The sequence below is a fragment of the Ictidomys tridecemlineatus genome, chromosome 11 (assembly GCF_052094955.1).
Source record: "Ictidomys tridecemlineatus isolate mIctTri1 chromosome 11, mIctTri1.hap1, whole genome shotgun sequence".
Lineage (NCBI taxonomy): Eukaryota > Metazoa > Chordata > Mammalia > Rodentia > Sciuridae > Ictidomys > Ictidomys tridecemlineatus.
In genome coordinates this window covers 131,946,009-131,973,851 of record NC_135487.1, presented here as the reverse complement: position 1 = coordinate 131,973,851, position 27,843 = coordinate 131,946,009, and the positions used below count along the sequence as shown (strand labels likewise).

At 39.2% G+C, this 27,843-nt stretch overlaps 2 protein-coding genes and 1 pseudogene across 4 annotated transcripts in view; 2 read left to right on the top strand and 1 right to left on the bottom strand.

Moving 5' to 3' along the window:
• Window positions 1-11,886, bottom strand: part of LOC120890551 (myomegalin) — a 32,999-nt gene extending 21,113 nt beyond the window's left edge. For both annotated transcript variants that reach the window (XM_040287495.2, XM_078027666.1), the window contains exon 1: window positions 11,652-11,886. The gene's annotated coding sequence lies outside the window, so the exon portion shown is untranslated. The remainder of the gene's footprint in view (window positions 1-11,651) is intronic.
• Window positions 11,887-12,178: 292 nt separating this feature from the next.
• LOC144368772 (protein CBFA2T2 pseudogene) lies at window positions 12,179-27,733 on the top strand (annotated as a pseudogene).
• Fcgr1a (Fc gamma receptor Ia) overlaps window positions 12,453-27,843 on the top strand; it is a 28,399-nt gene continuing 13,008 nt past the window's right edge. The window contains exon 1 of one of the 2 annotated variants that reach the window (XM_040287490.2): window positions 12,453-12,583. The gene's annotated coding sequence lies outside the window, so the exon portion shown is untranslated. The remainder of the gene's footprint in view (window positions 12,584-27,843) is intronic. The other variant, XM_005331417.5, reaches the window with a different exon arrangement.

The window sequence follows — 27,843 nt, the reverse complement described above, 5'->3', positions numbered from 1 at the left end:
CTTCTTTCTCTTGAAGTAGCAACATGTAGGGCGTTTCCTTTAACATGGGGTCAATTTAACCTTCCAAATGCTCATCTCTACCAACTTTGTTATTTCTAGGGGTTTTTGCATTGCTTTTTTCTTTTTTAAACTCTATGAACATTGCAATTGAATAATTCCTGTTTAAAATTTTATTGTGGCTTTATAAGTTGCTTTCCCTTTTGTTAAAGTCATTAAAATATTTTGTTAATTTACTAGAATGTGAGTAATGGGTACTTAAGATTGTGTTGACTCATAAGTCTAATAGATTTCTTTATCCTTTTACTCAGGTATTGACAGAGTTGCCTGGGATGCTGCAAAACTATTGAAAATGATTTATGACAGACCACAATAAAATCTAGGCCACAGAATGGGTGGAGAGGATGACAAGAGCAAGCAATAATTTTTAGTGACAAAACAGCTGAGACAGTGTATCAAAATACACAACCAGATACAACCAGAATGGGAGGGATTCCCTGACCTTGCTTCTACTTCCTAGGCTTCCATTTTATTGGTGCTTTGGGGTTTAAAAACAGCACTTCTGAGAAGAAAGTCCTGATTTATGTCATTTGCCTATTTCCAACAGGTAAATAGACCTACCCTGGCCAATTTTAATCTGCCAATGAAACATCATTAAATACAGAATTGGGAAGAAATGCTAAGTAGCACACCATGATCTAATATTTTCACCATATAAATTCTACAAATGTACTACTCACACCCATTAGGATAACTACTATTTAAAAATACAAACAAATGGAAAAAGAAATAGAAAAGAATAAGTGTCCATGAGGATGTGTAGAAATTGGAACTTTTTTTTTTTTTGGTACTAGGGATTTAACCCAGGGGTGTTTTACCACTGAGCCCTTTTTAATTATTTTGAGTCTAGATCTCACTAAGTTGCTTAGGGCCTTGCTAAGTTGCTGAGGCTGGCCTTAAACTTGCAATCCTCATGTCAGTTTCTTGAGTTGCTGGGATTATAGGAGTGTACCACCACAATTTATGCTCTATTGGTGGGAATATAAAACAGTATAGCTGATATGGAAAACATTATAGCAGTTTATGAAAAAATTAAAATATGACTCAGCAATTTTACTGGGTATATATTCCAAAGAATTGAAAGCAGTGACTCAAAAATATTTGTACACCCACACTCACAGCATTATTTACTGTAGCCAAAAGTAACTCAAGTAGCCATCAATGGTTAAACGGATACACAAATTGTGGTATATGTGTGCATAATGAAATATTTTTAAAAAAGGAGACTCTCAAAGACGTACTCCATGAAATAAGCCAGTCACAGAAGATAAATACAGTATGATTCTGTTCATAGGATGTACCTAAAATCATCAAACTCATAGAGACAAAGTAGAATGATGTTTTCCAGGGTTTGGGAGGAATGGAGAATGAATGGTTATTATTCAACAGGTGTAGAATTTGTTTTGCCAGATGAAAACAGCTTTGTGGACGGCTGGTGGTGATGGTAGCACAATAATGTGAATGTGATGCCACTGAACTATCATCTTAAAATGATTAAGATATTAGATTATATGCTATGCATACTTTATGATAATTATAAAATACACTAGACAAATAATCTCAAGTGCATAGTTAAGAGTAAAATGTCATAAAATAATTATGAAATATACTTATTTACTTTGTGTGTCTGTGTATGTTTGGCCTTTTAAAATGTATTTCAATCATCAACAATGCTACTTAGCATTTCTTCTTTTACTTTATAAATGAAAAGGTTTAACTGGCCAATGCTAAGTGTTGGGTGCTATCTCTACCATTCTATTTGAGGGGAGTCAACAAAAGTGCCCATGCCCCTCATCCTTTTAGGACCTGTTAAGTGGGTTCCCAATATATACATAGGGATATTGAGATGTCACCAAAGAGCCTACACTCAGACCTCAAAGGAAATGCATTTGTTTGCATTTAATGAACCTCCCTCTGTATGGCTATAAGCTGCCTAGAACAGGTGCCCCTAACATCCTTAGTCTTCTCAGAATTTGGCCTTCATGATGACAGGCTCCTCTGGGAGTTTTCCCTTCCTCAGAACTTTGTAGTAGCCCAACTGCACTATATCAATGATGAGAGTGGCTCTTGTCTGCTTTTGGCAGCACTTACTTTGTCTGATCAACATCCCACAATTCATCAAGGTTGACTGTTGGACAGAAGCCCTGGTTCTTCTTTAAGTGACAATGCCTCATGCCAACTTTCCCAAACCTGGGTGACATTTGTGGGTGACACATGCCACAGGATTACCCCAGCTTCCTGGTGCTTCCAGTAGTTGCCAATGTAGCTGTGGTTTTGACTCATGTGGCCCTGAAGTTTTTAAGTCTTCCTGTCTGGATAGCATGTTGGAGTTGAGACAAAAGATCTGCTTTTGTTTCTGATATAATTTATTTAATTGTAAGTGAATATGCTTTAACCCAGAGATGCCTCTGTAATAGGATTTTTTGTTTTGTTTTGTTTTGGTACTGGGGATTGAACTCAAGGGCACTCAACCACTGAGCCACATCCCCAGCCCTATTTTGCATTTTATTTAGAGACAGGGTCTCATGAGTTGCTTAGCACCTCACCTCATGGCTTTGAACTTGTGATCCTCTTGTCTCAGCCTCCCAAACTGCTGGGATTATAGGCAAGAGCCACTGTGCTCAGCCTAAAAAGAATGCTTTTGATAAGGTAAAACAGATTTTAATTTTCTTGCAAACTAAATTACAGCCATAGAAATCAGAAGAGTGGTTGCTTCTTTTAAGTATTTTGACTAAAAATTTACATAAGAAAAACTTTCTGTGTTGATGGAATTATTCTTAAGACTTGATCTGGCTGATGGTTATAAGGGTGTATACATTTGTTAACACCAAACTACATACTTCATATGCATTATTATTTGTAAGTATATTACAATAAAATACTGTTAGTATGAAAATAAAATAAATTTTTTTAAAAAACATGAAATTACAAAAAAGTCATCATTTTAGTTTTTGGTTTCCTCATGATGCACGTTTGTATTCTGTGAAATCTAAACAAAAATTCTAATAGAATTTCATATATCCTGGACAGTGCTAGGACTTTATTACTAATATTAACTCCCTTTTACCCCTTTTCTGCCTTTTGAGTTATTGTCATTCATTTTATTTCAAGGTACACTACAAGTTAGGCAATATTATTGTTGGGACAGTGATGTTTATTTGATTAGCCCACATATTTAGACTATCCATGGCTCTTCCTTCACTTCTGTTTCCCTTGGGACCTTTTAACTCCTGGCTGTAGACTACCTTTGCCCTTCCTCCTGAAGATCTTCTGCTTATCTGGAAAGGCTTTAATTTCACCTCTGTGATGAAAGACATTTTCCCAGGCGGTCATGATAGGTCAGAGATTGTATTTTATCCCTTTAATAATGGCTTCTTTGTCTTCCTTTTCTATCGTCTTTGTTCAGATCTTAATCTTTGAAATACAATTTTTTTTTTTGGTCTTTTGGGTACTTCCATGTCTTTTCAGTTTGCCTTTGATTTTCAACAATTTTAAACATGCCCAGTATGTTTCCCTTCTTCTTATCCTGTTTGGAGCTGGTAGAATTTCTAACACACTTAGCTTAAAAACTCACAGATACTTTAAATTGGCCATTTTATTTTCCAAATATTTCTTTTGATTCAATATTCATCTTTTTCAACTTCTGAGACTTCAAATACATGTACTTTATATGTATTTACATGTGGCCCTTTATAACATGACCTATACTTCCTTTTTACTCTCTTCTTTGAAATCACCTTTCTTTTAGCTCTCTATTCTCTCTACAACTTTTATACTTAATTATTTTTTAATTACTAATTTTTATCCACTAGATCTAAACCATTATTAAAGATAGTCCCTTGCTTTTTTTAGTTAGCATATATTTTAGTTCTAGAATTCCTGTTTGATTGATTGATTGATTGGTACCATGGATTGAATGCAGGTCCATTGTCAGCCCTTTTTTACTTTTTATTTTGAGACAGGGTTTCGCTAAGTTGCTTATGGCTCTTGTTTGATTTTTAAGTAGATTTTTAATTTCTAGTGTACATTTGTTTCATACTTATTTTCTTGAACACCTAAAACATGTATTTGAGTTTTCCTACCTGATGACTTCAGGTCTCAATCATGTTACCAGTCAGTTTCTATGGTCTGCTTTTTTTGCTCTTGCTATAGTTTCTGACTCAGCTGATCGACAGTGTGAACTCAAAAGCAGTCTCAGTTTATCCATTTTGTCCACTCTTGGGCTACAGATGTGCAAGTTGCCATTTGAGAGTTATCTTCTCTTTTTGGAGATCTCAAACTTCAATTTGTATCCCTCTGTTTTAGACCACCTTACCACTGAAACCTGCTTTCTTTCAGCCTCATTCTGTCAGCCCTCATAGGCTCTCACCAGCACAGAGCTGAATTTGCAAATGCCTGGAGGAGAAAATTTTTACCAAGTGTCTAGTTCACTTTTTATTTCACTCTAGATCTTGACTTTCAAGTCTGATTACTTGGACAGATCCACATCTCACCGACTCCTACCTCCAAGAGATTACGTAAGTACTGCCCTCCTCGCAGCTCTCCTCTCTCCAGTGTCTCAGACTCTTGGCCCTCACTTGTCTAGAACTAGCTTGCCCCGAGGGGTAAAAGCAGAGAATTGGTTTCATTCCACTGAACTGTATCTCCCTCTCTCTCTGACCTGGGTGGTCCCAGCTGCATTGATAGCTTTCCAAAGACTTCAAACATAATTTCTTTAAACCATATTTTATCTGTTGGTTTTCAGAGGGAGGGTTTACTACAAATATTCCATCATGACTAGAAAAGGAAATCTACAAATTCCAGATAAATTAAATTTCCCTACTTTGTTCTCTTTTTTGATACCAGGGATTGAACTCAGGGGCATTCGATCACTGAGCCACATCCCCAGCCCTTTTTTGTATTTTATTTAGAGACAGGGACTCACTGAGTTTGCTTAGCAATCCTTGCTGTTGCTGAGGCTGGTTTTGAATTCACAATCCTCCTGCCTCAGCCTCCCAAGCTGCTGGTATTACAGGTGTACGTCTCCGCACCTGGCAGTCAGTGTTCTTAAGGGAAGAGTTATTGTGGAGATTATCCATGTTATAGATATTCCACTTTTGCAAATACTGGCACTCAAATACCAGGAAATATCAAAAACGTCAGGACATATAAATAGCAATTAAAATGACTCATAGACTAGATTAGCTAACATGTACCACCTAACAGAGAATGGACCCCTGCTAACCACTGCTCAACAGAGATCATCCTCAGATGTTCATTTCATAAAATCAGAAACAGAATTCCACATCAATACCATTGTTGGCATCAATAGTTGACAATAAACAAAGAGAGAAAAGACTTTTCCAATATCTATACTTAGTGTGTAAAAGTCAAAGTCTCAGTTTCTGCTCATGAGATTCAGTAGATGAACTGAGGGAACAAGAGTCAAGAGCTCAATAGTTCCACTTCAGTATGGGGTGATCATAAAGTAGAAGATTCTATTGACCCTGTAATCCCAGCAGCTTGGGAGGCTGAAAAGCAGTAGGACTGCAAGTTTAAAGTCAGTCTTAGCAACTAAGTGAGGCTGTAAACAACTTAGTGAGATCCTGTTTCAAAATAAAAAATTCAGAAAAGGGCTGTAGATGTGGTTCATAAGCACCTCAGGGTTCAATCCCTGGTGCAAAAAAAAAAAAAAGAAGTCTATTGGCTATTCTATCTTAGATGGGCAAATTTATATGGAAATAGTTTTCCCCAAAATAAAAATCAAGGACAATGCTAATTTTTTTTCCAGTGCTGGGGATCAGTTCTTGCACATGCTAGGCAGGCACTCTAACATTGATTGACATCCAGCGTTATGGGTAATTTTATGAGTCAACTTACCATGGTACTCAGTCTGTCAAACATTATTGTAGATGTGACCTAATTCTTTGAAATAAACATTGAACTATTAATTGATCAATCAGTAGATAATAGGTAGAGATAGCCAGAGATTGTTGGTTCTGTTTCTCTGGAGAACCCTGACAAAAACAGCATATTGATTCATTCTTACTCTTTAGAGAGAAAAGAAGATCAAATGTCAGGGACCTCTGGGTAAGCTGCTTGGCACAAATTTATTCAAGAAGTCACTGTGGACATTCTGGCTCTGGCTGACTAGGTCACCACAGAAATCAAATTATGGTCATACATAATATCTTGGAGATTCAGTTGAGGAACAGAGAGGGAACTATCCTACTAAATGTCCTTTATGTCATCTGTTATACCTTCTCTACTTAAGTTAGAAGAGCAACACTCCCTTATCATAGATAAATATGTATAGATAGTTTGTTGTGCTAGCAAGATATGAAGAACGGGATTCTCTGAGCTGAAAAATAAAGTGGAATATAAATTGGTGGTGCTTCTGTGGAAGGTAAATTTACAGGCTTATTACTTAAACATACAGTGTATCTGCTATGATACGATAATCAAACTTCTAGGACTCTACCCTATATAAATACTTGTGCAAATGGCACAAGACATTGGAACAAGAATGATGACTACACCTGTATTTACAATCATAAAATTATAGTGGCAGCTTATTTTCAAAAACAACATGTAAATATAATGATACAACTGTTAGAGTCTGTAAACAAGTCTGGATGGCGCCTGGCAAAATGCCAGAGGGAGTGGTTTGTGAAGTAATGCCAGCGAGTCATTAAGTGTGGAGATTCCTTATTGGTTGACTGCTGTATCGAGTTTATGTTAATTAGATAAGCTGTGTAGAATGTATAAATACCCCTCCTGTCCTACAATAAACGGCTTCCACTCCTGCTGTATCAACGTACACAAGTTGTTCGTCACCCCCCGGCTATTTTGCCCAGCCAGCCGCACTTCGACATACAACAATAAAAGAAATGCTTTCACCAAAAATAATAGAGGATGATGATGATCTTGATTCTACTGGTAACATTGTGGGTGGATATGGGAGGCCAACCTTACACATGACTGAGTTACACTCCCCAGCTGGGTGCTGAGGCTCTCAGTCGCAGAAATGTGGCACCTTTCTTGGGTTCGAGGGTGGGTGTCTCATGCATGGGTGTGTCTTGCTACAGCCCCATGGGTGAAGCTATGCTCACCTGTTCCTTTGTAATATAACCCCTTGCCCTGTTTAGGATAAAATCTTCCATGGAAGTGCCTTGTGTGTGTCCCCTTCTCTTACTGTGCCCTTGGGTGTGGCCCACCCAGGGACACCAATTGCCGGATTTCTGTTCTCTAGACTAAAAGGCTCAGGGGTCACTCTAGTTAAACTGGGCTAACTGGGCTGCACAAAATACCCACACAAGAGAAACAAATACCTTTTTCTTTGGAGTCGCTGTGACGGCTCCTCTGACCTTAAGGGTCCGAAGAGAGAGAGAGAGAGCATGCGCTGACCCCTTTTATTGAGGAGAAGCTATTCAAATGAGGCAAGGGGTCAGGTTTCAGGGGGCTGAGTATCTTCATGATGTCCACTGTCAGCAGGTTGACTGACACCTGGGTAGGCCACACTCAAGGGCACAGTAAGAGAAGGGGACACATACAAGGCACAGTTATTTTTGTAGATAGGTACATTCATTTCTCATGAGTATATGCTTTGTAATAGAATTGTTAGCTCACAGGGTAGTTATTATTATTACGTGTGTGGTGCTGGGAATAGAACCCAGGGCCTTGTGCATACAGAGCGAGCACTCTACCAACTGAGCTGTATCCACAGTCCCTAGGTCATAAGTTAGTTATAAATGTAACATTATTAGAAATTTGCCAAATAATTTTCCAGATTAGTTGTGCTATTTTTTTTTTTTTACTTCTCTTAAGCGTCTCTCTTCTACTTAACCTGGGTCCCTTCATGATCTTGTCAGGACTTAAGTGTTCTCTGTCTTTACAATTTTATCCATTCTGGTGGGTTCATAACTTAGTATGCTCAGGTTGTTATAAAAAAAAAGTATCAAACTGGGTGAGTAATTTATAAACAACAGAAATTTATTTCTCATGGGTCTAGAGGCTGGGAAATCCAAGTTCAAGTTGCCAGCAGATTTATTATCTGTTGAAAGCTCCCTCTCTGGTGTACAGATGGACTTCTAGCTGTGAACATGGTGGAAGGAGAAGCAAACCTGCTCTGGCCTATTTTATAAGGATACTAATGCCATCCAGGAGGATTATAGCTTTCATGATATGGTCCCATTCCAAAGCCCCACCTCCTAATACTATTACTTTGGGGGTTAGGATTTCAACAAATTTGGGTTGGAAGGGATACAATGTTCAGACTATAGCAGTGCATAAATATAACTCATCATGATTTTAATTTGTGTTCATCTTGTGTTTTTTTGCCATTTAAAAATTCTCCTTTGTATAAAAACTTCAAGTATTTGCTCATTTTTCAGTGGCTTGACTCTTTCTTATTATCAGTTTTTGAAAGTTTTCTCTCTATACACAACCTTTCATTAATTTTCAAATAAGCACAATAAGGAAATATCTTCTCTCAGTTTGTGGTTTATCTTTTTATTTTCTTCTGATGATTTTTGATAAGCATCAGTTTTTAATTTTGATGAAATAGAACTTATGTATTTTTTTCTATTCATCATAAAGGCCTTTGTGATCTCTAAGACATCTCTCCTACCCAGGATTATGAATATATATTTTCTGCATTTTTTTCTAGAAGGCTTAGTGTTTTAGTTTTCATGTTTGAACCTATGATTCCTCTCAATTTCTTCTCATCTCAGCACAATGTTTAAGCCAAACTTGCAACCAACAACTCTGCCTCCCAGAAGCTTTTACAACTTTTGTTGTAATAATATTCACAACTGTTTACTGTTGTGTTCTTTGACAACTACAGATTCTAGCTTCCATCCCTCACACTTTCTCCCTATTTTGCCCCCCCTCACCTCTACAACTAAAAAAACCCAGAAATACCCAGACTTGAGAAGAAAAATCTGGTTTAACCTATGCTCAAGGAATTAGAGCACTAGAAGAAAGACTTGGTCTAATCTGTGCTCAAACCAGTCTGTTCTGGTTTGTAAATCTGGTCCTGCCCTTATATGGCCTTGGACAAGTAACAAATTACAGGTACCTAATTTTTTCCTTGTAAAATGTCTACTTCATTCTGTGCCTGGGTTTAGTAAATAATTAATAATGTTAAATCAGTAGAACCATCATTTTCATTGTCATTATCCTCTTATGATTTTTGAAAGCTACTGTGTTGATATTTTATATCTTTGTCTTGCTTCCTTCTAGAAATTCCCTGTTAGACAAACTCAGGGAGTATGCATGTGGTGTTGAACTGTTCTTTCTGCGTAATGTCTCTGAGTTTTAGTTGTGGTAATGAGTATATGAGATGTACATTTCTTTTAGTGCTGAGGAGCATTCCATTGCATGGATATACCACAACTTGTTTACCAGTATCCTGATAATGGACATTTGGGTTATTTGTAATTTTGGCTATTGTGAATAAAGCTGCTATGAAAATTCTTGTTACAATTTTTGTGTGTGTACATATATTTCTCAGTCCTTTGGGGAAAATATCTAGCTGAACAATTGCTAGGACAAATGAATGTTTATGTTTAAATTTGTAAGAGACTGTCAAACAAAAGTGGCTATAACATTTTACATTTCCAATAAAAAGTTCTGATTGGTGATTGTTCTACATCACCAAGATTTGGTGTTTTCATATTTTATAATGTTAGCTATGTTCCTAGGTTAAGAAGTATCTCAGTGTGGTTTTAATGTTGATTTTCCTGACAACTAATGGTATTGAGCACTCTTTTACATGCTTATTGATCATTAGTATATATTCTCTTTGGAGCATCTGTTTAAACTTTGCCTATCCTAAAAAATGTGTAAGAATTCATCATATTTCCTGGATACAGGTCCTTTGAGAAGTTCATAAAATATGTCTGAATGAATTTAGAATTTTCTTGAAAAACAAAAGCTTATTTTCCAGTGGCTTGCCTTTTCACTCATATTGGTCTCTTTTATTAGAAGACATTTTAATATTGATCACGTTTAATTTATAATATTTCCTTTTTACTTCTTTCTGAGTCATACTTAGGAACTATTTCTTAGGTCATGAGGACATTATCATCTAAAACTTTGTAGTTTATATGGTTTGGTCTGTAACCTGACTCAAATTAGCCTTTTTTTTGTGTATATTGTGAGGTAGATTGTGGATATGATGGTTAGCTTTCCATCACTATAACAAATACCTGAGATACTCAACTTAAAAAGAGAAAAGGTTCATTTTGGCTCACAGTTTTGGAGGTTTTACTTCATGGTTGATTGGCCCTTTTGCTTTTGAGCCTGTGGCAAGACAGCACATGACGGCGGGGAGCACCAATGGAGCAAAGCTGTTCACCTTATGGCTATTATTAAAAATCCTTTTAGAGTAAAAATATATAGAGGGAAAGAGGAAGAGTTTGGTGACTTTATAATCCCTTTACAGGGCACACCACCAATGACCTAAAATCTCCCACTAGGGTCTCACCACTTAACGTTTCCACCACTTCTCAATAGCACCAGGCTGAGGACCAAGCCTATAACACAAGAGCCTTGAGGGTACATTATAGGTCCAAATATAGCAGTTGAATTTTCACTATTAGATATTTAGTCCAGCATTATTTGTTGAAAAGACACTCTTTTCATCATGAAATTGCTTTGGTGCTGTTTATGAAAATGAGTCTCTTATAGGCATCTCAACTCATCTCCGTTTATCTATACATGTATCCTTTGGCCATTCTCATAGTGTTTTGTTTATAATAAACAGTTTGCAATAGTAAGGCTTAAAGCCCTCCAGGCTTGACATTTTCTACAGCTCAATAAATCAGAAATGGGAACAGATCAAAGTATCCACCATACAAATCAAGTTATGCTGACACTTAATCCTTCTCATTTCATTGTAGGACACATGACTTCACATACTATCCCTGACTCCTTAGCTAAAGATCCCCTATTAAATCTTCTGGAGAAAATAAGTCTGTTACCTTCAGAGCTGAACTAGATATAAATTTGTCTGCAGCATTTGGCAACGAATTTAGAATTTTCTTGAAATTTTTTCAGTTTCTTTGGCCACAAGAAATTTTCTTTCTATTATTTATGAGTATGAAATAAAATGTCTGATTTGCAATTTTCTGTTCTTTGTAGGAAGAAAAGCTTTAGGAGATACAACTGATATTTAGAGGCGATTTTATAAGGTTTTGTCATTTATCATTTTTCTCATTTTTGGAAAAATGGCATAAAGTGGGCTTTAAATGCTGATTCTATAATTTTTGGAATCTGCATTTAAATTTAAAATGAAGAGAATTAAATTATTCATTGTGAACATCCTAGATGCATCTTATGTTCCATCAGAGTGCACTAAAAAGGGGGCCCAACCCCGGGGTAAAAGTCTACGGGAATAGAGAGTAGTTCCCGGTTGGGACCTTCTCAGCAGGAGCCGCCTTCTCTGGGATGAGTCGTGGGCTCAGAAACCATTTCCTTTGTTGGAGGATTTTACAGTATTATTTTTTCAGATAAGGGCAATTAAAAAGAAGTCATCAGCTAGACCCTTGGAATGTATAGAAAACCTGGGGGGAGAGGAGGCAGCTGGAGAGATGGAGACGCGGCCTGCTCACCGCTAATGGCCGAGGCCGTGCGCAGCGCCGTCGGTCCTCCGCGACGGGAGGGGCTGAGCTGGTGGGAGGCCAACTTCACCCTGTGGGTGCCTTGAGGTCAGAGACCTCTGCCCTGTTGGTTTGCGTCTATTTCGACGTATCTGTTGCTTCAGGACCGTTTTCGAACCCTAGAGGACAGGGCCCAAGAGGGCAGCAGCCAGGCCCCGCAGGCGTTCCGACCCGAGGAGCCCGGAGGAGCGTTACTACCGGCCCCGACGGCCCAGCAGCCGGAAGCTCGCCACGTGCAACCCACCCTGCTCCCGGGCTCCGGGCGGGGGAACGGACACGGTCCGGAACGTCTCTGCAGGGGGCTGCGGGGGCAGTTGTGCCTGATCCCGAGGGACCTGTGCTGGGAGGCCCGGCCGCTGCCCCTGGCCCTGGAGACAGCCCCGGAGAGGGCGCCCTGACCGGCGAGGCCAGAGAACCCCCCCCACAGGCCCACACTCCGACCCCGACTGAGGTCTCAGACCCTCAGGTCTGAGCAGGCCATGGGGGGCGAGCTGAACCGGCCTCCACGCCGGGTCGTGCGCCGAAATTCAGAGCTAGAGGGAAATCGCGTGGCTCTGAAGTCCGCGGTTGGTTAAAGGGAAAGCACGATTCCTAGGTAACTGGGGGGACCGTGAGAGAGGGAGCCGCGCGAGTTTGGGGCCCGAGAGCCGGGAGGATGGAGTTGCCCTCCACGACACGAGGGCAGCAAGTGCGGCAGGTTGCGGCGCGGACTCCGCCCAGGCCCCTCCACCTGGGCCGTCCCTGCGGGACCGCTCCCGCTCGGGCGCCCCGCCCCTTCGCCTGGCGCACCTCCCCAGCCCTGCGTCTCCCCGGAGCGCTAGCCCGCGGGCCAGTCGGGTGACAGTCTGTGCCCACGCTGCCACTCCGCGCGGGCTCGGCTCTGGGTGAGTGTCGGGTGCGGCCGGGGCGAGGTAGCGTGGTCCGCGACGTGTGGACCTGGGGCCTCGCGGGAGCACCACTGCGGGGGGGGGAGGTTGGGTTCGCTGGGTGCGTGGTGTGTTGGTTTGGAATTTGGAAAAAGCTGGGATCCGACCACAATTCCCTGGGAACAATTCCCTAGGGGGGACGGCGGCCCCAGGAGGCTAGATGGCGTTTTCCCCAGGTCAGTGCAAGAGGTCCCTACTGGAAGGATTTTAAAGAAGCTGCGCAGCCCCAGGTTTCCAGGTGGTCTAGGGATCTGAATTCTGAGCCCCCTGCTGCAGCGGGTGCTGGATTTCGCTTAGGGCGTGGGATCTCTGCTCCTTGTTCTTTAGTGTGTCTTCGTACTGCTGTGTCTCAGCTTCTTCGGGCAGTGGTGGAGAAATGGAGATAATATAAATTCTAAATTTGAAGCTACTGCGCAATATTTTTTTTAACTTAGATACTTCCAGATAATGGGAATATAAAGTGAAATATAAAGCGAACGTCAAACTCCAGTGCATATTGCTCCAAAGTACAAGTACCAAATACATGCCCAGGATTTTATGCGATTGTATTTTTTAACCCACATTTAAAGCAACACCAGAAATGATCAGACTTTTAGATAGAATTTTAAACTGCCTAGTATCCCAGCAAACTGGAATTCAAGACTTTGATCTTTTGTGTTTTAGTGTTTACCCTTTCTTCCAAATAAGATCGGTCAGAATTTTAAAAAAATTATAAATTAATAAAAAAAATGTAAGCCTGGCTTTTTTCACTGTCTCTAAATTTTGTGGATGTGGTGCTGTTCCTTGTCTAGTCTTGGGGGTATTCTTGACACTTTAGGAATTTCTGAAATGTGTCCCACCCCAGATCCATCTTCCACTTTGGAGGTGTTCCTGGTAGTAAATCTGCCGTAATGATAAAAGCATCTGAAAAACTAAGACTGTTTGGAACCGCAGCAGATTTTTAAAAAACAAATCACCTCCCCACCTCCACTCCAGGGCCTCAGCATGTGAAGCAAGTGTTCTACCACTGATCTACTTACTCTCCTGAAGGGAGATGTTTTCTTATTTTAACTTTTGTGGGCAATTTATTTTGAAAATGACATTAGTGAAGGGAAACTTCTTTTTAACATCATTAAATTTTCTATAACTTTTGAGAAATTTAATAATAATGAATTTCATAATATAATAAATTGCAATAAAAATAATATGTCACATCATTCACATTGACTCTCTGCAAAATAAATGGGACAAACTTTAGTAGGAGTCACAAGTCTGGCATGCATGGTGGCTTCTTATCAGAATAATAGAGACCTTTAGTTTGTGAGAGGCAGTACTTTTTGTTTTCGTTTTGCTTTTCCTTTTGGCTGCCAGAGGGATTTAGCATTCAGAATTCATTGGCACAGTTCCAAGAAACCACCTGACAAGCAAGCTACTGATTTTTTTTTTTTTAAATGGAGCTATAGGGGCCTTTTATTTAATTGTAATCTGTGAGAGAGCTGTGGAAGATGGGGAAAGTGTGCTGTAAACAAATTGAAAAACAAAAAATAGAAATTCTAATTCAAAGGTTGTAGGGCTGGTGTGTGTGTTTTGTAGTTCAGTGGTGGAGTGCACACTTGACCTGGCCATGGCATATTAGGCTAGAAACAGGTGTGTTCACTGCCATCGTGACTCAATTCCAGAGTCTTATCAAGTGAAGTCCATAGGGTAAGAAGAGGCAGCCCATATGATCTAAAATCTCTACAGCGAAATACAAAGCAAGGATAGTTGAAAACAGCAAAGAAGCAAAGACAAACAATGAAGAGAGGGTTGGAGAGATCCAGTGAGAACCAGTGCAGGAGGAGAGCTCAGCACAGTTTGGAGCTATTTGATTCTTTTCATTCTCATACTCTCACTTTCTCTCCCTCTCATCTATTTTTAGTTTTTTTTTTTCATTAGTTTAAATCATTGTGTGGTACAGCATCACACAGGTTGATTCTGCATCCAGTGACCTTCAGCAGTAAAATTGCTTTGGAATTTGACCCAAACCATGCCACCTTTTCCACGGTCATGAGATACCTTTCACCAGATTATTGTGGTTTTGTTTTCCTGATTTTCACCCTGACTACCACCTAAAGAGGTGTGTGTGTGTGTGTGTAAAATATATGATATATATGCTTGGAGGCTGAGCATCAACAAGGGAGGATTGAAACTCCTTTTTTTTAGGGGGAGGGGTTGTTTTGTATAAGAAGAACTGCGCTCCCTTTGGTTCCAGAGACCCTTCTCATTGCCAGAAAAAATGTCCTTGCACCACAGTCTTCCACATGTCTGCCTCCATAGGCTCTCAGAAGGCAGAAGAAGAAATGCAAGACATTGGTACATTCAACATGTCTCATGTTCTCAGTCTGAAAAGACTGGCCACCAGGCACAGGCTGACACAGTGTGCCTCCCAGTTGGCAGAGAGAGGCCTAGGAGAAAATTCCAAGCTACTGAATTTTGTTGAACCTTCTGCTAGCCTAGCAGAGATCTGATAACACTGCAGTTAGAGCTTTTGGGATTGAAATTTTTGTCTTGCCAACCAACACAACATCGTTTTTATAGTGAAACTTCAGACATCAGAGGCTATAAGCATTCCTGCTAAATTATGATCCATCCATTGGTAACAAATGTTAAAAATTTGTCCCATTACCATTTATTTACTTGCAACAGTACTCTGAAGAATCTCCTCTGACAATTTAAACACATTCATAGTATAGCAGTGGAACTCATCTATTTCAAGTGTACATTTCTCTGTACATTGAATTGGCTCAGAATCCTCACTCAAGACTTTTCTTTACTGAAGATTTTACCCAAACTTTCTTAGTTGGATTCATACTGTCTCGTAGAGAAACACAGACCAAGGAGTGTAATGTATGAACTTGACAAGTTATAACAGTAGCTGTCAGGTGACCATGTTATCTCCTTGACTGAAAGTACTGGAAGAACAGACAGGTGTGACCAGCTTTGGAGATCAGTTGGAACAGTGGGGAGGTTTTTTGTTTTTGTTTTTGTTTTTTTTTCCCCCTAAAGTACTTGGTGAGAAAAGTACAGGGTGGGAAAAGAAGGATTGGATACACAAATGAGCAGACCCACCACAGCATGGCTCTGCATCAACTTTTAATTTTAAGAGACCATCCACTCAGTTTTAACAACTTTTAGCAACAACTTAAGTACCATTTGAATGCCTGGTTTCAATCCTCCCTTGTTGATGCTCAGCCTCCAAACATATATATATAATTAAATATGTGTGTGTGTGTGTGTGTGTGTGTGTGTGTGTGTGTGTATCTCCTTAATATATAGGCTAACTGGAGGACACCCAGCAATTCAGGGAGATCATGTGATACTGTTAGGGTAGCTGGTACAAATATCCAGGAGAGACACATCTCTGAGTCAAGCAAAGGTTTATTGACAGAATATCTGCTGGGCTGCCCTTCTGCAAGGTTCAACAGCCTGCTGGAAAAAACTTCTTAACTCTATAGTCATATACAACAAAGTAGTTAAAAAATAACTCATCTGGTCATGTGATTGTTACTTGGTGTCTTTGTTGTGGTTTTGGTAGTTGGGGGTAGTTAGGGTAGTGGGTGGACCTAATGGGAAGGTCATGCCTGGGTGGGCAGGTGCTGATTTTCAAAATGGAGTTACTTTGGCCTAAAGACCTAACATGTACCACTCTGGGGAACCTTTTGTCTTGCATTATGACCCTTTGTCAAGTGGTCAAGTAATCCTAAGCAGCAGGAGGTCTTCTCATACTTCCATAGAATCCACTTGTAAGGAGACAATGAGCTCAAATGAATCAAAGTTGTTTATAATTATACACACACGGCATAAGCAAAATTAGTGCTGTTGTCAGATTCCACACCCATAATCCTATAGCATGACACCCAAGTGGACAAGACAAAACAAGTAGTGGGTTGTCCTGTCATGAAGGAGCCAATTTTATACTGTAGCTAAGTAGTTACAGTCTGCAGTTGTACCCTATGGGGATGAGGGCAAAATGGAAATTTCCATGGCTCTTCAGGAACAGGGAGGTTCCCACAAAAGATCAGTAAGAACAGCCTTATGGTAACTGCTCACAAAACTGCCCTACCTTTCCATGGTTCAGGAGGGCGTTTGGCTAACGTTTGGGTCAGACTGTGGTTGAGACTTAAGAATGTAGTTTATAGGAAAAAATATAAGGTAACTAGAACAAGGACCTTAAATGGTGGACTTTGAAAGAGATTGATTGGATATCGTATCCTCCTTGGTTTGCACTTTCTTTACTCGGTTTCTTGAAAATGCTGCTCCACTGTTGCTTTGTCTTATTTATCAGTGTGCATCTAATTGTTGCTCTTGTGACATTTCAGTTGCCTAGAAAACCTGAGGATGTTTTCTATAATTTATAATAATTTTCCTATGATATCATCTTGAGATTGATCTTCTTGGGTTAATTTTTTTTGTAGGGGGCAGGCATGTATACCAGGACTTAACCCAGGGGTGCTTAACCATTGAGCCACATCCACAGCTCATTTTTCTGTTTTGTTTTGTGTTTTGAGACAAGGTCTTGTTAAGTTACTCAAGGCTTCACTAAATTGCTGAGGCTGGTCTGGAACTTGTGATCCTCCTGCCTCAGCCTCCTACTTGCTGGGATTACCAGCATGCACTACCAGGTCCAGCTTTTGGTGTAATCTTTCCTGATACCTGATGGACTCTTTCAATATGCCTCATCACAAAAGTAAAATCTATCATCTTTTCTTTTTTATAACTTGTCTTCCAGATGGTTCTCCCTAAAATCTAGTTACTATTCAGAGAAAAGTTAAAAAATTAAAAATTATGTAACACATGATAATTTTTATTCAACAGAGATTTCCAAACAAGTTAAAACAGAAAACGGCTCTGATGCCAGGCGAGGTGGTGCACAGCACACCTATGATCTTGACTATTCTGAGCAGGAGGATCACAAACTTGAGGCCAGCCTTGGTGAATTAGTGAGATTCTGTCTCAAAATAAAAAAATAAAAAGAACTGAGGATGTAGCGCAATGGTAGAACACCCCCGGACTCAATCCCCTGTTGGGGTGTGGGAGAGGAGAAAAGAAACAAACAAAACTGATGGTTTCAACACAGTATTTCCAGTTAAGAACTATTAAAAACAAGTTGTAAACAAAATGTAGAAAGCCACAAAGTTAGAAGAAGGAAAACTTTGAATGCATTTGTGAATACATTTATCTCCAAAAAGAGAAATAAATAAGTTTGAAAATCTGTTTCAAAAAATATTTGTTTAATCTATTCTTAGACAAGAAAAAAATTTGGAAGATTTATTACCCCTCAAGCAGGAACTCATATCTTATTTCCAAATAATAATCTTTCCCAGGAACATCCTAATTGTAAAGAGACAGAAAACAAAAAAAACAGATGAACACTTCCGGACATCTGGAGTGGTTTTTGTTTGTTTGTTTGTTTTTCATTAAAAATATAAATTTTCAGCCCACACCTGTAGTCACACATTTCCAGGGACACAGAGTCCTTCCATGGACACTGAGACAGGGTAGAGATGGAAAAGGTAGTCCGTTGGCTGGGAATGGAACCCAGGTCTCCCAGTTAGGAATAGAGAAGTCTACCACTGAATCAGCAATGCCCTCTTCTGGTCCTTTGTAGGTAGAACAATTGAAAGAGTATCCAGAAAGACTTAAATTCCCAAAAAAGGTGGTTTGTTTTTGTTTGGTAGTGTTGGCTATACTAGACAAAACTATAAATATCAAAATATCTGATACATTTCACCAAATGCTTAACTCATAAAAAGGTTTGTTCCAACTGTGTAACAGATCTCTATAAAGAAACAAAAAAATCATCCATGTCCGTTGTTTCTGATTCCAAATTTTCAATTTTCATCCTTAAACTATTGCCTTACTGATCTGAGAAGGTCACCAAACTTGTAGGCCAGGTAAAATTCTAATTCAGGAAAGAAAGAAGAAGGAGAAGCATAATTAAAATTAGAAGAAAGGAAATAAAAGGACAGAATCAAGATAATGAAGCAACAAAGTTTGGTACAATCAGTTAGTCCTTTGTAGCTGTTATAGTATGTTTGTTGAGTTAATGACTATTATGTGTTTTTAATACATATAAAGCATTTGAAGAGATATGAGATATAAAAAGATTAACAATGCTTGCAATCAGTGTCTGCTTGGGAGAATCCAATTTCCCAAGTTTATATGTTTTGGATTTATTATATATATAAGGAATAGAATATTTCAAGAAATATTGATGGTTAAAATATAAATATGTTGATATTATTATTATTGATGCCCAGGACCTTGTGCATGCTAGGCAAGCACTCTACCAACTGAGTCATCTCCCCAGCCCTGTACTGATCTTTTAATTAAGTTCAAATGGCAGAAACATTTCTTTCCCCAGTTTTCCCTGGGAGAAATTAAACTGAAGAGAAGAACCTGGAGAACAGCCCCATAAGTTGGGCTTAGAAGTCATTATGAAATGTTGCCTTTTTGAAAGCCAGGAGCTATAAGATGAAACCATGCTTCTCTTGTTGAGAAACCAAGGTAGGTCCAGCTGAGTAACCAACTTGAATTCAACAAGAAAATCACCCTTCACACTGACTTTGCATATAGATAAGATACACACCTAACATGCCCACCAACTCTGGTCAGCACAACTTTAAATACCATATCCATCAACCAGACCTACACTTATTCCCTAAACTACAAACCTGCACTTTTAACTCCTAAATTTACAAGATGCCTCGGATGCATCTCAGAGTCACCAATGCTAAAACTCAACACACCAGTGAGTTCCCTGTTGGCATATCACACCACCCTCTACCTCAACACTCTGCAATCAGATCCAAGCACAGTATCTCCCAAAGATTAGTACATTGTCTTCAATGTTTCACTAAAATCTGATCCTACTCCAGCTTGGTACATTTACCCTCCACTATTCATCCTGTTGTCCAAATCAGATCTTGCTATCTTCTTTAGATGAGTGCTTTCAACTTTTCAATAAAGGTTTATAATAGTGTTTAAATTAATAGTGTTTAAATTTATTGTGCTTTCTACAGACTCATTGCCTCTTCATTATTGCATCCTTCCATACATCACTTTTTATATCAATTAATATAGATTTAACAAACCACTGTCTTCCCTACAGCCAGTCTTGTCTACTCTAATCCCTTTCCCACATTATATCCTGAGTGACCCTTCCACAGTGTAAATCTGAATATACTTTTAGACAAAAACCACATCTACCAATGATAGTCAAGTGTGTTAGTTAGCTTTCCACTACTGTAACAAATACCGAAGGTAAGTAAACTTTTAAAAAGAAATTGTTTATTTTGGCTCATAGTTGGGAAGTTTTAGTCCGTCGTTAATAGCCCTGTTGCTTTGGGGCCTATGGTCAGGCCACACCTCATGGCCTGGATGCACAGGGAGCAAAACCTCTCACTTAATGACTGGGAAGCAAAAGGAAGGGAAACTTGCTGAGGTCCCCCGTCCCCTTCAGGGATGTACTCCAAAGGACCTGAAGATCCCGCGGTAGGCCCTACCTCTTAAAGGTCCCGCCATTCCCAGTAGTGCTACAAGCTGGGGAACAAGCCCCAGACATATGGGCCTTGGGGACACTTAAGATCCAAATATAGCAGTAAGCAATAGCAATTCTCTCTCCCTTGATCTTTGGCATCCTAGAGATGATGAGGAATGTTAGGAAAAGAATAGCAATGGATCAATTCCCAGAGCCAGGGGGTTCTGGACTTTATTGGCTTTGAAACACAGCCCGCACTGGAGAATCTCAAGTATCTGGCAGTGCTAGGAAATTAGGAAGTAAGGCTGAAAACAGATTACTGCACTGGCACGTCAGGCCATCTGACTTTTCAATCTTCCCCTCCCAGCCAGTTTCCTAGAAACTGGGATGAGGCCACAGAAAGGCCCCTCTTGGAAGTTTCCTAAGAATTCTGAGATTTAGTTTTATGATTGTGTGTGTGTGTGTGTGTGTGTGTGTGTGTGTGTGTGTCTGTGTGTGCGCGCGTGCACGCGCGCGCATGCTTGGAATTGAACCCAGGGATGCTCCAGCACTGAGCTATATCCCCAGACCCTGAGCAAGCGTCTTGCTCAGTTGCATCGGCTGGACTGAAATTTTGATCCTTAGTAGTTGATTTTCAGATGTGTTCTAGAAGTACAGATGATTCCACACAGGGACATTTTGGATCCTTTAGCTGAAAATCAGCCTTTAGTAAAAGTTGATTTCCCTCTGCTCTGAGACTAGTTTCCAGAAACAGTAGGCTGCTTAGTGTAACCAGGGTATATGCAGTAATTGAATCAAAGTATGAACAGGCGATTTTATTTCTGTGAAGAAGCCTGGACGATAAAATCTACAAGTGGTGGTAGGAGAAATAACTCCATGAGTATTGGATGTGTTAGGAACTATGCAGGTCACCGAATCTAAGAATACTGGTGCTTCAATATTCAACATCTTATCTCTTACTGGAGTGACCCAGGTTTGACTGTAGGCTAATACATGTGGCTGGTTTTTTTTCTTTTCTTTTTTACCCACCACTTAACTTCATTTATAACCTCTACTCAAGTTTTCATGGCAAAGGCCAGACTGGTCTGTGCAAAGATTGAACAGGCAAGGTAATGTTGCAGTCACCTGAAGAAAGGGGAAAATCATAAAATAGGCAATGTTTTGGGAACATATTATTATTATTAAAGAGTGTCTCTACATATTGGTTTGGCAGTCTTGGGACTGGGATGGGGCTATGATAAGGAAAGGATTAATGCTTGGTTTGAGGTGTAACAAACATGCCTCTTTTGAGGCAGAAAGCAAATTCTGCATGCGTTTTTATGGTATTAAGTATTTGGAGCTAATACCTTTAATTCTGATGTGCATGAACTCTTGACATGACACCACCCACTAGTAAATGTAGTGTCTTAGGATGAAGAATAATTTTAATGTGTTTCTATCTTTAGAAATTAGTTTGAGAGGGCTGGAGTTGTGGCTCAGTGGTGGAACACTTGCCTCTCACATGAGAGGCACTGGGTTCGATCCTCAGCACCACATAAAAATAAATAAAGGTATTTATCCATCTACAACTAAAAATTAAACATTAAAAAACTGAAATGAAATAATCAAAATTAAGAATTCTGCTAGAGTTTAACAGATATATGAGCAGTGAGAGCTGAAGAATTAGTAAAATGGGAGTTGAAGAGAAAGAAAGTAATTCAGAATACAAAACAAGGAGGAAAATATTACTAAACACACAAATGATTAAAATATATTAGAGTGAGATGGTCCATCTTATTTTCAGTTATGGGCTCAAAAGTGGGAGAGAGAGAAAATAGAGTGAAGGCAATATTTGAAGAGATAATGTTTGAGTTTTCCAGACAACATGAAGACACAAGTCAACAAATTTTCAATCCTCCCTGGGCCAGTATTTGTCATCCCCTCACTTAGGTGCTGCTGAGGGATTCAGCAGTGGGCACAAACATCCCCCTTCTCTCCAAGACAGTGTTCAGCATGTAATCTTGACATAAATCATGCATTACACCAATGTTGTAGCATATTCATGGAGGCGGGTGAGAAGAAAGGCCAGAGAATCCAGTCTGAAATGTTAATTGTGTTTTAAACAGGGTCTCTACTGAGTTCTACCCTATAATTGTAAATTGCCCTATAAAGAAAAATGTCTCTCCCCTTTATCCTTTTGATTTCAAGAAGCCTGCACTCATGTTCTGCAAAGTCAGAAGACAACGTCCACTGCTCAATCAAGTGCTGAGTCACCAGGAAGATATAAAAGTTTTATTTCTTAACTTCATGCCCCTACTCCAAAGGACTCATTTTCCCTAAAGAGGACCTAGCTTTGACTGAGTTTTAATTCCTATCCCTTCCACAAATGATAAAAGCTACTAAGTATCTGGGAAAAGATTGCAGAGTTACAGAATAGAAAAAAGCATACTCATGGTTAATTAGCAATAATTATTTTTCTATTAAACATAATTATTATACCATTGCTACACAACACTAGACTTGGAACTAGTTTGTGTCTCCTCATACTATTTACTTTTTGATAAAAAAAGTAAATAGTATGAGGAGACACAAACCAGCTTTGTTTAGATTCATGGATTTATTTTCACTTTTGTTGTTTGTCTTTACAGTGAGTTTTATTTTCACTTCTTGTTTAAGAATCAGCTTAGAGGGTATTGGAGGAAGAGAAACTAAGCTATCAAAGGAAGGAACAAGTTAGACTGTGAATGGGGCAAACTTACCCATAGTCTGGATGAAACCCAAAAGACAAAGTCATTGCACAGAAATTTTCAGGGATTAGGAGAACCATATGTGTTCCTTCTGATCCTCCAAAGTACAAGATGTTCATGCAAAAAACTGTTTCCCTGGCAGTCTTGCTGAGTGTATCAGTCCACACTTATTCACCCTCAGTAGTACTGGAGCTGAGAGCTTTTCAAAGTTGAGAAACACTGACCTGACTTCCACAAACCTTGACCTGTTGCCTGAATTATGTGTTGGAGGAGTGGGGAACATCTGTTGAGCTGCTAACAAGGGAAGCTTTTGAATTAGTATTGACTTGTAAGATGCTTTTCAAACAATTTCATTTACAGTAAAGTTACTTTACTACCACTCCAATTTGCCTCCACGCTTAATTAAAACACTAATCCCTAGAATACTGAATAGAACATTCAATTATTAGAAATTCTGGGTTGTCATAAAGGAGGTAATTTCTCCTATATATACATCCAGCATTGAGAGGGTTGATGACAAGACTGAATGTATATATGCACATTCAGTTTTATATATATGACACTGGTAGTCAGTACCTTCATAGGTTTATTATAGTTGAAATACTTTGAAGAAAAAAGGAGATAAAATAGAACTTCTATAGAAAACATTCTATATATTAGGATTCTATGACCATGAACTTTTAGTAATGATTTTTATGTCACTGCCTAGAGCATGAAAGTGCTGACAAGAATCTAAAGACTTCATTCTGGTGTGGGCATGGTGAGCATGCCTGCAGTTCTAGCAACTTGAGGCTGAGGCAGGAGGATCATAAGTTTGAGGCCAACCTGGGCAATTTAGTGAGACCATGCCCCCAAATAAAGTAAAAAGGACTGGGGATGCAGCTCCATGGTAGACACCCTGGTTTCAATCCCCAATACCAGTATTTATTATTGGGGATTATAATTTTTATTTAAAAATGCAAGGTACACCGTAGGCTCTCTCTTGTCCAGCGAGGAGGTCCACAGAACAAGGTAAGGGAGAGTGTGGCTGCAGAGTCGCTAATCAAGCCCTCCAGAGACCAAGCAGGAAGCAGGTCTGATTTTATTGTGCAGTTACCATGTACGTATACTCAGGCAGTAGCTAAGCAGGTTATAGGCGGCCACCAATGCAATGTCTGCTAACTGCCCTTGCAGCGACCAATCAAGGAGTGGGCCGTGAAGCAAGCACTGGGACTGCAACACATGGCCTCACGCCCAGGGCTGTGCCTACGGAGTAAGCAGCCTGCTGCTCTCTCACTAGCACGAGGGGAGTGGCCTGCACTCAGACACCAGTAATATATGCCATGTATGCAGTACTCCATACACTTGTCCCCACAGCACACTTTTAGGGGAATCTCCATAGTGTGGAAAAATTCTAAATCATGAAAAGAGGAAAATAGAAAAAAGAAAAATAGCAAGAGGAAAAATTCAGTAAGAAAAATTTAAGTATTTAAAATTTTTATAAATAACAATGGAATGATTATGAATCTAAAGTTATAGGGTATGTCTAAAATAGTAATTGAGATCAAAAAGAAACTCTTAAATTAGTATGTTAGAAATGAAGAAAGTTTAAAATTAGTATCTTGAGCATGGGATTAAAGAGATTTTAAAAAGAACAGGATAAACCCAAAAAAGAAATTGAAACATTATAAAAATAAAAGCAAGAATATTTAAAATAGAAAAGCCAAGATACAATAAAAAGGACCTAGAAAGTTGGATCTTTGAAAAGACTACTAACATTGACAAACTTCTGGTGAAATTTATGAATATTATATATGCACATATAATCATAAACTACATATGAAAGAAACTTTAAGTACAAAACAAATAAGCCAAATCCATAAATATCTAAAATATACATGATAAATCATGATGAAATTAGATTTACTTGTGAATTTAAGAATTTTTTAACATGGCTTTCCTTCTTAAAATTTATTATAATTAGTCATATTAGTAAATTTATAAAATGAATTAATAAATTCAGTAAATTTAAAATACAGTTATAATTTAGGAAATTAAGAATAGGGCATTATTTTTCTTAAAAAACATAAGAAGACCTACCTAAAAACCTATAAATAACAACCATGTAAAGATTAGGAAGAAATAAAATTCTGTAAAAAAATCATCTGAAACAAATATTAGACTAGGAATTTGGATATAAGAATAAATGCCCTTAAATTAAACGTATTTCCATTATATGATAGACAAACATTTAAAAATGTAAATTTTAAATGGCAATTGAATTACTGTCTATTGATACTGTATTTTATTTATTTATACTTTATTTTTTTGGTACTGGGGATTGAACCCAGAGGTGCTTTACCACTGAACTACATCCCCAAACCTTTTTGTTTGAGATAGGTAACTTCACTATAAATGAAATTGTTTGAAAAGCATTGTACAATTCAATACTAATTCAAAAGCTAAGTTGCTTAGGGCCTTGCTAAGTTGCTGAGGCTGTCTTTGAACTTTCAATCCTCCTGACTCAGCCTACTGAGTTGTTGGGATTGCAGGGGTGCACCACCATACCTGGCTTATACCTCATTTTATCATGCCTCACTTTATTGCATTTCACAGATATATTGAGATTTTTTTACAAATTGAAGTTTTATGGCCACCTTGCATTGAATGAGTCTATGGTGACATTTTTCCAACAATGCTCATTTCATGTTTCCGTCCATTTTGGTAATTCTTGCAATATCTCAGATTATTTCATTATTATATTTGCTATGGTGATCTGTGGTCAGCAACCTTGGATGTTACACCTGTAATTGTTTTGGGGGGCCACAAACTGCATTCATGTTTGATGGCAGCTTAACAAGTTGTTTATGTGTGTGTGTGTGTGTGTGTGTGTGTGTGTGTGTGTGTGTGTGTGTTTTCTCACTGTTCTGCCTCCTGGACATTTCCCCATTTCTCTCCCTTTCCTTAGGTGACCCTATTCCCTTAGGTACAACAATATTGATATTATGCCAGTTAATAACCCTACAATGGCCTCTAAGTGTTCAAGTAAAAGACTTGCACATTTTTCATTTTAAAATCAAAAGTGTGTCTGAAATCTAGATAGGTGAAAGCTAGGTCTCTTGCATCAGTAAGTCAAGTTGACTATAAAGGAAAAGTTATTAAGGAAGCATGCCATTCCAGTGAATAAATGGTAAGGAAACAGACACCCTATTGCTGATACTGAGTCAGTTAGTGGTCTAGAAAGAAGATCACACATTCCCTTAAACAAAGCCTAATCTAGAGAAAGGCTGTAACTCTCTTCAGTTCTATGAAGGCTGAGGGAAGTAATGAAGCTGCAGAAGAAAAGTCTGAAGCCTAGCAGAGGGTTGATTCATGAGATTTAAGGAAAGAAGCTATTTCTATATTATAAAAGTACAAATGCAGCCAGAGCTGATGTAGAAGCTGCAGTGAGTTATCCAGAAGATTTAGCTAAGGTGACTGGCGCTTTCAGAAGAGCTAACTAAGATGACACTCAACAACAGATTTTTAGCACAGATGAAAAACCCCTTATGCTTGAAGAATATGCTATCTAGAACTTTCTAGCTAGAGAGAAGTCTGCCTTCAAAACTTATAAAAGATAGGCTAACTTGTTAGGGGGCTAATGCATCTGTTAACTTTCAATCAGAGCCAATGCTCATTTATCATTATAGAAATCTTGTGGCCCTTAAAAATCATACCAAATCTACTCTGCCTGTGCTCTGTAAATGGACCCATAAAGCTTGAATGAGACCTACTACTCGGAAAAAAAGAGATTCCTTTTAAAATATTATTACTGACAATGGACTTGGTCACTCAAGAGTTTTTTTTTTTTTTTAAAGAGAGAGAATTTAATATTTTTAGTTTTTCAGCAGACACAACATCTTTTTTATTTGTATGTGGTGCTGAGGATCAGGCGAGCGCGGTACCACTTGAGCCACATCCCCAGCCCTCACTCAAGAGTTTTAATGGAGATTCACAGATTTATGAGTTTAATTTTGTTTTTATGCCCGCTAACACAATATCCATTCTGTAGCCCATGAACCAAGGAGTAATATTGACTTTCAAATTTTATTATTTTAATAAATACATTCTGTAAGGCTGTGGCTGCCATAAATAGTGATTCCTTTGATGGATCTGAGCAAAGTAAATGAAAAACTCTCTGGAAAGAATTTATCATTCTAGATGCCATTAAGAGTATCTTTGAGAAGCAGACCCCGTCCCAGTACCTCGCTCAGCATGAACACCTTCTGCTCATCACCAGTCTCCCGTCTGCTGCGGACTCTTCTGAGCTGCTCACGGAAGTGCAAGTGCGTGGAAATGGAAAAAGGCCCAGTCCAGAGAGAAGGGAAGAGAGTGATTTAGAAAGAGATACAATTCCTCCTGAGCCTCCTGCCAAGAGAGCTGTGCAATCAGGCTTGTTCCTGGGCACAGTCCTGCCCTCACTGTGCCCCCCATGAATCAGGGGGCCAGTTCCATCCTCCTCCTTCACCTCCTCAGCAGTACACCTTAGAAGATATTCCAACTTCTCACCTATATCAGGAACCTAACAAGGTGCTAGAACACCGAGAAGTGTGTGAGAGGCACCCAGTATTGGTCTAAATGGAGGCGATCAGGAGGAGTGGCTAGACCACCATTTGACAGAAGGGGAATGATCTGAGGAACGGAAACATCTTGACCACCTGAACTGCATTATGGAAATGGTAGAAAACACCAGGTGCTCCATGGCAGTGCTGAGGCACTGTCAGGAATCTCTTTGGAAAGAACTCAACTACTGGAAAAGATGACTTAATGAAAAAACAGATGAGGAGAACGGGGACCACGCTGGTCCCCAGGCAGCACAGCCCTGGGAGTGCAGATTCTCTCAGCAGTGGTAAGGGCAGAGTCTGACGGGAACTCAGAGTAAACATCAGCCTTTGGATTCCACCTAATATGTGAAATCCATTCTGCTTTAGAGAAAAGAGGTGCTACACTGTGGAGTTAGGGAGAACTGGGTGACT